This window comes from Bos grunniens, chromosome 6, assembly GCF_055505025.1.
Source record: "Bos grunniens cultivar Pamir isolate PY7600 chromosome 6, Bosgru_T2T1.0, whole genome shotgun sequence".
Taxonomy (NCBI): Eukaryota; Metazoa; Chordata; class Mammalia; order Artiodactyla; family Bovidae; genus Bos; species Bos grunniens.
This window is the reverse complement of record NC_141170.1, coordinates 110,474,381-110,484,691: the sequence shown is the minus strand read 5'-3', so window position 1 is coordinate 110,484,691 and position 10,311 is coordinate 110,474,381. Positions and strand designations below refer to the sequence as shown.

Genomic DNA, 10,311 nt, shown 5'->3' with positions numbered 1-10,311 from the left:
TTTGATTTATTATATTGTCAAAAAGAGGGGTAAACCTTAATATACTTGTTTATATTTAAAGAACCTATAGTCAATGCCTAAACAAAATTAGCTCAAAACTATACTTTAGCACCATGGTTCTCAGTTTAACTACAGAGGAAACAATAAATTATTTATCTTCTAACAGTTAAATGACTTTCAAATAACTAACAACTGTATACAAACAAATTAAATACTTATTAAGCAACCTAATTACAAGTGTTATTACGTCTTATTGATCTGACCAACACATTTAATTATATGGTTCTTTAGTTTTTGCTGCCTAAAAAATTGCAAAAGTCCTTAGAGCTTTGCATGTTATAAATGCCTGGAGTAACATCTCCTAAATAGATAGATACTAGTCTTATATGAATACCTGAATCATTCTGGGCTTAACTAGGAACATAAATATATTTTAGCTCACTCAAAGAATACTTAAATTAGAAATCAATCTTTCAAGCCTCAGTAACTCAAGTCAATTAGACATTAGGTTTAAAAGTTGGGTCATTATATAGTAATTTTATATCCCATATCTACCAAAAAGCCATGCTTTTCTGCTCATTTGAACAGTGAAAAATAACTATTACCACCCCATAAAGACTAAAATAGAGTTCTATTTTAGCACATAAATATCTACTAAAACCAAATTTTTTTTACTACTAGTCTTTAAATATTATTTTACACAGAGTTAAGCCTAGGCCACAGTTTCATTCATAGAGCATCTGAACAATGCCATGAATACAGCAAACACTATGGTAACAAAAATAATGGTGGTGAAAAATATGCAAATAAGTGATTTGATGATTAGACCTGAAATTAAAACAATTCTGTAAAATGAGTGTTAATATATGTGTTGATTTCTCAGACTCTGGAGTGTTTTATCTATGTTAACAAAACTCTCATTTTAAAAGTTTTACGTGATGTAAAGGTTTCACACTTATTGCTAAGTTAGAAGACAATCTTAAGAGAATCACAACTGTTCAGTTTCTTCCTACTTAGTTCCTGACCCTTACATGGAGAGACTAGCACTCTCATGTTGTACACAGTTGCTTATCAATCTGTAAAGTCATTTAAACAATGTACTTACTGACAGGAGGTAACAGCACTTGGAACAACATTATTCTGGATGTACATCATACTATTTCAGGCAGTCAGATTTTCAGTAAAGGAAGAGCATACATATCAAAAGATAAAAATTCAAAAAATATTTTATTTTTCAATGAAAATTAATGAATTAGCAAAGAAAGCAAAGTATCAAATCTATTTTAAAATGCCTTCAACAGTATACAGATTATGTGTCCTTTTTTTCTTGATGACAAAAAGTAGTGTTGGTCTAAATAATTTTTGAATCACCGTTTTCTGAACTCTAGTCTAAAATGTTCCATATGGAGATGGGAAAATGGCAAGCTCACAATCTATATTTAACAAACCTAGATTATAAAGCTTATAAAAGAAATTCATTTCATTTTTTAACTATGATGGTAATGTTAATGTCTCACTCTCAATACTTTTGAATTTCTAAAACACCTGTATTTCTTTAAAAATAAAATTGTCTATGATTCTATAAACAAAGGCACATTATTTCAACTCTGGCAATTAATTATGTTTCCTAAGGACTACTACATAGTAAAATCACTATTGTTTTGCTATTCTTATAATATATCTGTTGATTGAATGAAATTGCCATGATCTATCAATAAATCATCAATGTTAATCACTGTCTAAGTCATTCCACTGGGTTGCTAGAAGTAAAGATTGCTGTGAAGGGAGGGGTAGATAAATGTTAAAGAAATGAAACAGGTAAATACTGGAATATGTTTGGCTGTTTCAAAAGAAAAATGAGGCTGCAATTGTGGAAACCAATATGGGGATGAGAATATAATATCTGTGTACATTGCTTTAAAGAGAAGAAGGTAGGGTGTGATCGTTTAAAATGTAAGATATGCTGAGATGTTAAAACTTTCATTAAAGAGTTAGAAGGGTTGTGGTATGCAAGAGAAAGACCTCCAGAATATAGATAATCAGTGACTGTAAAGAGAATCAGAAAGAAACATAAAAATAGTGAATGGTAATACAAATATATTTGTAGGTTTAATGGCAGGAACTTTGATACTATTTTCTCTGTAAAGAGATTTGAGTTTTTCTGCTGCTAGAGGAAAATTTGTAGGGTTCAATGCTTAAAGAAATTGGAAAACAATTTAAATAGCTACTGTGAAGAATCTGAATGAAAAGATGATTATCCCACAAGATGGACGGCACAATTGAGGATGAATCCTCTAAATTCAAACTAGCAATATGTTTAAAATTTTGTAACAATATACATCTGGAGTTTCTCAAGACTGGAGTTTTGCCAGGTGAACTCAAGGGAAGGACAATGTGAAATGAGGGTTGAGGTTCTTTTAACACTGTACCTAAACTGGAAAGCTAAGACATACATAAATAGAATTGTTGGCAACAACAGCAAAACAGAAACAGAAAACTTAGCGGGTCACAAAATTGGAGTTCTCAAAGTTAAGACAGAAAGGTAGTAGGGGTAACTGAAGGAGAAAAGACATGGAACTATAAGTTTGAACATAATATTTTAAAAACCTACAACTTCATTATTAAAAAGGAGAAAGATCATTAAGACTGGCCAACTAGGGAGAAAAAGTGAATGTGACTGTATCAAGTAACTAAGGCTGGGTGTTCTTTGATATTCTGGATGCTGCGGCTGCTGCTGCTAAGTCGCTTCAGTCGTGTCCGACTCTGTGCGAACCCATAGATGGCAGCCCACCAGGCTCCCCCGTCCCCGGAATTCTCTAGGCAAGAACACTGGAGTGGGTTGCCATTTCCTTCTCCAATGCATGAAAGTGGAAAGTAAAAGTGAAGTCTCTCAGTCGTTCCCGACTCTTAGCGACCCCATGGACTGCAGCCTACCAGGCTCCTCTGTCCATGGATTTTCCAGGCAAGAGTACCGGAGTGGGGTGCCATTGCCTTCTCCATATTCTGGATGGAATATCAGCAAAGTTGATGGCAAATCTGAAAAAAGCATGGAAGATATAAGTTAAGTTCCAAAATCAACAAAATTAAAGTTTACTTGAAAATAAAGAGAAGAGATGACTGTAGCTGAGTGGCCTTTCTCTCAATAGGGCCCACTATTTAAGGATGGGCAGGGAGGGGCTGGGGAGAAATTTAGAAGTAACAGGGCATCAAGCTGGTCTCAGTCCCCACCATCCAGAGAGGGCAGCAAAGGAAGCAGCACAATGAGTCTAAGTTACAGCAATGAGAAGAACAAGTTAGGAATTCGAGTTTATTTTCTAAGAAAGAGATGTTTCATAGATTTCAGAGTACATGGTGAAATTATTTGGGTGTACATGAGAAAATATTTGGGTGACATGGAAGATATTTTAGATTGATATAGGGATGCAAGTGTGGGAGGTGATGACAAATTGAAATTATAGTGCAGTGATTGTAGTTTGGTCAGGCAACCAATAAGAATCTGGTCTCAGACACATTCCTGCACCACTGAGAACTTGAACTCTCTCTGAACTATAGCAAACCCAAGGACACCACCAGGCCTATTTGGAAAAACATCCACCAGCTGCAAATTTATGTTCTCAACGTTCCCCTTAATTGGTTCAGTTCAGTTGCTCAGTCTTGTCTACCTCTCTGCTACCCCATGGACTGCAGCACGACAGGCTTCCCTGTCCATCACTAACTCCTGGAGCTTATTCAAAATCATGTCCTTTGAGTCGGTAATGCCATCCAAACATCTCATCCTCTGTCATCCCCTTCTCCTCCTGCCTTCAATCTTTCTCAGCATTAGGGTCTTTTTCAATGAGTCAGTTCTTTGCATCAGGTGGCCAAAGAATTGCAGTTTCAGTGTTAGCATCAGTCCTTCCAGTGAATATTCAGGACTGACTTTCTTTAGTATCAAGTGGTTTGACCTCTTTACAGCCCAAGGTACTCTTAAGAGTCTTCCTCAACACCACAGCTCAAAAGCATCAATTCTTTGACATTCAGCTTTCTTTATGGTCCAACTCTCACATCCATACATGACTACTGGAAAAATCATAGCTTTTAGTAGATGAACATTTGTCAACAAAGAAATCTCTCTGCTTTTGAATATGCTGTCTAGGTTGGTCATAGCTTTTCTTTCAAGGAGCAAATATCTTTTAATTTCATGTCTGCAGTCACCATCTGCAGTGACTTTGGAGCACAAAATCACAGAAAATAAAGTCTGTCACTGTTCTTCTTTCAGACCCCAACCAATCCTAGATTAACAAGCTCCTTTACTTGTTGCCAGCGCCAATTCCAATTATGGCTTTCCAGTTGGCACTAGTGGTGAAGAACCTGCCTGGCAATGCCAAAGATATGAGAAACATGCATTCAATTCCTGGGTCTGGAAGATCCCTTGGAGGAGGGCATAGCAACCTACCCCAGTATTCTTACCTGGAAAATCCCATGGACAGAGGAGCCTGGTGGGCTACAGCCTATAGGGTTGCAAAGAGTTGGATACAGCTGAAGTGGCACACATGCACACAGAGCCCAAATAATAATTCTTGACAAACAACTTATATAACTAACTGCAGCCTTACAGGTTTTGCCTTTATAAGCTTCCTCCATTTTTTAGTCCAGGGGAGCACCATTCAGGTGTTTCTGGAATCTGTGTCTCTAGGTTATTGCAGCCCTGACAGACCCCGAATAAACATCTGTTTATTTTATCCAGGTCTTTGTTTCTGAAATTTTTATTACAAAAGGGATGTACAATCAGAGAAGACCCCTCCAAAGATAATAAATATAGATATCAGGAATATAATGTCTGATAGTTTAACTGTCACAGCATTTTTTCGAGTACAAATCGACAGTACTTAGGCAGATTACAACATAAGAGGATGTTCAGGAGACTCACCAGCAGTGACTGGAATGGGTGGCACCTTTGGTGGTAAGGGAGATTCCTGCTCACTTGGAAGGGCAGTGGTGTGGATTCGTGGCTTGTTCTAGTCGTGTAATGGACCCATTGTTAGAGAGCCAGCACTTATTGCTGCTTATATTCAGGCTTGTGGGGTGAGGGCTCTTGCTCTTTCGCATCACATTTCTGTCTTTATCTGCACACTTTATTCTTTCCTTGATATAAATTGACTAAATTTGGTGTGTCCCAAGTTTCTGTTCAGCCATAATTTTTAGTTGTATGTACTTAGCGTGACTTTTTTTAGCCTCTTTCCCTAGAACATCATCTAAACATTTCAATTCTCACCGCTGATTAGCACATTCTTCCCATATTTCTTTGTTTAGAGACTGAGAGGCCTAGCTCCTTTTCACTCCTTGCTGAGCAACAAAATGCCCTGGCAGTCCATGGTAACCCTTAGGTCATATCTACTCAGGCGAATTGTATACAAAGCACAGCTTTAAATCACAGCAAAGCCTGAAGCCAGGGAACATTTTGTGATAGACCTTCAGATCAAAGATAAAAGAATTCACATTTTAAAATATATTTATCTTGTACCATATAGAGGATTACTTTTTTTTTTAATTGAACAAATTGCAAAACTAGAATTAGACCAAAGAATGTACCAAATTCCTGGCAGAGGTGAGAAAGATAATTTTTCAGGAGTTTATTTGTCCACCTAACTATTTTTCTGATGGAGCATCAACCCAAATCCAAAGTTGAATACATTTTGAAGCTCTCTTATGACTGGATGATAGAAAAGCCATATTTCCTATCTTTTTCAGAGAACAAATTCTTTACATTACTTCTAACTGGAACTTGTTGGAAACATTTATTTGGGGGAATTATTCTTGTAACAATTGCCACTTATTTCTTCAAATAATCTATGTATCTGTTAACATAAGGAGGACTATAGAGAATTGTATACATGCATCTGTTTCCATACAAATACATTTACTGAAATTCATTTCATGTTAATAACTTTCTACAAAGTGTGTTAGGAGAAAAAACCCTAGATTAAAAAAACTGTTTCTGTAATAGGACGTTCTTGAAAGAATCATTCTTTCATTGCACAGAGCGTATCTAATGAAAATACAAGACAGACTTTCACTACGGTATTTTTAAAACTTTATGTACACTGAGAATCACACAACACATGCTGTGGAAAATAAAGCTGCATACACAGAATTTAAAATAAGACTGTGTTCTGAGAACCAAATACAATAAAACAAATATAACAGTGTGAGTATATGTTGTCTGAAAGTGAAAGTCGCTCAGTCATGTCTGACTCTTTGCAACTCCATGGACTATACAGTCCATGGAATTCGCCAGGCCAGAATACTGGAGTGGGTAGCCATTCCCTTCTCCAGGGGATCTTCCCTACCCAGGGACAGAACCTAGGTCTCCTGCGTTACAGGCGGATTCTTTACCAGCTGAGCCACAAGGGAAATCCAAGAATACTGGAGTGGTAACCTATCCCTTCTCCAGTGGATCTTTCCAACTTATTGTCTAATGGAGTTTATTTTCACTCTCCCTCAGCTAATAAGAGTACATTGACACCGCACAGCAGGTTTCTCTGGCAGACCCTCCTTACTGTTCACACCAGATGTTCCTGAGCCAAAGCTAATCCCCACTTCCCAGCTACCCTCATGGTCACTGTGGCCATGCGATTAGATCTTGCCGTGTGATATTTGCAAAAGTCCAGGCTGAAATTTTAAGGAAGCAAATGTCCCCCACATTCTTCTGCCATTGGCCTTTAGGATACAGATGAAAATGAGACCTTAAGAAATGACAGATAAAGACAGCACTTATGGTCCTTAAATAATCCCTTCCCCCCTCCAGATTAGCCTTTCTACTTACACACAGGCCTTGGACTCTTATGTGAAAGAAACATGCACTATCCTGATATGCCCTGATTTGCCAAACTAATTTATTTTAAAGTTTCTTTTTGGCCAGTAGGGGAAAGAGGACTGTGACATCATGAGAAAGGGAAAAGGAGACTTTATTAACACACAATTCTATATTTTATAAGACATGATTCTTATTTCACAGACCCAGTTTCTCTTCAGTTGCTTACTAGAAAAACCTTATGTAAACATATGACTCATAGTAGGTTCTTAAAAGTTCATTGCCTTGAACACTCAAGTTATTAATGCCAGCTGCTAATAAGACGGGTGTTAATTTTGGTTTACTAATCATCATGCTGCTGCTGCTGCTAAGTCGCTTCAGTTGTGTCTGACTCTGTGCGACCCCACAGACGGCAGCCCACCAGGCTCCCTCGTCCCTGGGATTCTCCAGGCAAGAACACTGGAGTGGGTTGCCATTTCCTTCTCCAGTGCATGAAAGTGAAAAGTGAAAGTGAAGTTGCTCAGTCATGTCTGATTCTTAGCGACCCATGGACTGCAGCCTACAGGATCCTCCATCCATGGGATTTTCCAGGCAAGAGTACTGGAGTGGGGTGCCAATTGCCTTAGTCAAATTTAAAGACTACAACTACACCTATTGAAGGCATTTTGTTTGTTACACTTAGCCTTTCATGTTACCTTCTGGACCATCTTCCTTTTGTTTCACAAGTGCCTTTTTTTTTTTTTGGTTCATGTTTTGCTATTAGTTGCCTTTATATAAGACGACTAGAAATAAAGCATTTGGTTTCTTCAGGTAGCTACACATTCTACAACTCAATTCCTGTATGTTGGAGTTCTCCAAGCCAGAATACTCAAGTGGGTAGCCTTTCTCTTCTCCAGGGGATCTTCCCAACCCAGGGATTGAACCCAGGTCTCCTGCATGGCAGGCGGATTCTTTACCAGCTGAGCCACAAGGGAAGCCCAAGAACACTGGAGTGGAACTGAGCTATCAGGGAATGACTTAAAACAAAAAACAAACAAACAAACAAAAAAGCTATTATAGATAATTCAAAATTCATTCTGGGAAGTTTCTGCAGTGAAAATAACAAAAGATCATGACACTGACCAATAGGAAAGACAAAAAAATCCTAACAATATTTGTCTATGAAGTAAGTCATATTTAAATATCATGGTACTACAGGGGAACATTACCAATTTTCCACTTTTTACAACCAATTTAGAGAACATCTTGGAATGTCTATAGTGGTTATAATTTTGACAAAATAAAAGTAAAATTACAGCTGCGAGAGTCTGGAAGGTGAAAGGTAATGAGGACTCATTATAAAATTAGAACTGGAATCTGTGGTAAATATCAAAGTAGGGCTTTATTTACATTATTTGAAGATGAAGTGGGACCTGTGAGGAAATTAAAACTATTAATGTATTTGAAGATTTTTTAAAAAGGTGGAGAATAGGGTAAATTTTAGCCAACTTTTCTATGTGCATATTTAAAAGAACTGTAATTTTAAAAAGGCAGTAAATTTTATAGAACTAAAATATGGCCAAAAGTGCTCACTGCTAGGCAGTAGGTCAGTGGGTAATGAGGATAGTGATTCTCATTGCCCCTTTATTGTATTAATAATATGGTATGATAATGTGTTGCTGTGATCTTTCTCATGGGGATAAAGAGAGACTGGAAAAAAATTTCATGGATCTAAGCTTTCTTTGACTGTGTGGATCACAATAAACAGTGGAAAATTCTGAAAGATATGGGAATACCAGACCACCTGACCTGCTTGTTGATAAATTTGTATGCAGGTCAGGAAGTAACAGTTAGAACTGGACATGGAACAACAGACTGGTTCCAAACTGGGAAAGGAGTATGTCAAGGCTGTATATTGTCACCCTGCTTATTTAACTTCTATGCAGAGTACATCATGAGAAACACTGGGCTGGAATAAGCACAAGCTGGAATCAAGATTGCCAGGAGAAATATCAATAACCTCAGATATGCAGATGACACCACCCTTATGGCAGAAAGTGAAGAGGAACTAAAAAGCCTCTTGATGAAGGTGAAAGTGGAGAGTGAAAAAGTTTGCTTAAAGCTCAACATTCAGAAAACGAAGATCATGGCATCTTGTCCCATCATTTCATGGGAAATAGATGGGGAAACAGTGGAAACAGTGTCAGACTTTACTTTTGGGGGCTCCAAAATCACTGCAGATGATGACTGCAGCCATGAAATTAAAAGATGCTTACTCCTTGGAAGGAAAGTATTAACCAACCCAGATAGCATATTCAAAAGCAGAGACATTACTTTGCCAACAAAGGTTCGTCTAGTCAAGGCTATGGTTTTTCCAGTGGTCATGTATGGATGTGAGAGTTGGGCTGTGAAGAAGGCTGAGCACCGAAGAATTGATGCTTTTGAACTGTGGTGTTGGAGAAGACTCTTGAGAGTCCCTTGGACTGCAAGGAGATCCAACCAGTCCATTCTGAAGGAGATCAGCCCTGGGATTTCTTTGGAAGGAATGATGCTAAAGCTGAAACTCCAGTACCTTGGCCACCTCATGCGAAGAGTTGCCTCATTGGAAAAGACTCTGATGCTGGGAGAGATTGGGGGCAGGAGGAGAAGGGGACGACAGAGGATGAGATGGCTGAATGGCATCACTGACTCGATGGACGTGAGTCTGAGTGAACTCCGGGAGTTCGTGATGGACAGGGGGGCCTGGCGTGCTGCGATTCATGGGGTCGCAAAGAGTTGGACATGACTGAGCGACTGAACTGAACTGAACTGAAGCTTTCTTTTTTAAGATTAATCTTTGAGAGATGTCCAATGAGGCTCACAGTATGTTGTAATACCTGTTCAACATTTGAACACATCACATTTACATAAGAGAAATCTGCCCTTGACCTTCAAGGGTAACTTCAGCTTATCATTGGCTATAGATAATACATGGCTATATAACTTCACTATATAAAGGTAGGTAGCATTTTGTGTATGTACAATAAGACTAAATTTATTTTGAAAATTATAACCAATATTGAAAAATATATTTTAATAATTGAACACTGAATATAAATATTTAATAAATATTATAGACTTCAGTTAAAACTCTTCAAAAAGGCACATTCTAAGCAAAATGTAGGGGTCACAATAGTTTATTTTTTTCCACATTCTTACAGCCTATTTCTATTGTTGAAACCCATAGCATCAGAAGTTGTTCTAGATTAATTTGATAAAAAGTAAACCAACAATTCCAACATAGCTGGGGGAGAGGGTGGGGTGGGGAGCAGAACAAGCTGCTACTAGTGTGCTGCTGCTGCTGCTAAGTGTAAATATCTAGAAATATAGAAGATTTCCTAGCCTAGCTGATGAAGACCAAGAGACTGTTTCTTAACCATTAAATACATCTGTGCATTTCCTACCTAATCACACCAAGGCCCTCAGGTTAAATGAGAATTCACACCCTCATTAGAACAGCTAGCCATTACGAGACTCTTCCTATTACAACGGTACTACAC

The 10,311-nt window shown here is 37.9% G+C and overlaps 1 long non-coding RNA gene across 1 annotated transcript; it reads right to left on the bottom strand.

Moving 5' to 3' along the window:
* Window positions 1-1,200: 1,200 nt before the first annotated feature.
* Window positions 1,201-5,033, bottom strand: LOC147371197 (uncharacterized). Its single transcript, XR_015165965.1, has 2 exons — window positions 4,910-5,033; window positions 1,201-3,036 (listed from the first exon to the last, which is right to left on the bottom strand). It is a non-coding gene; the product is annotated as an uncharacterized LOC147371197 (long non-coding RNA).
* Window positions 5,034-10,311: the final 5,278 nt, after the last annotated feature.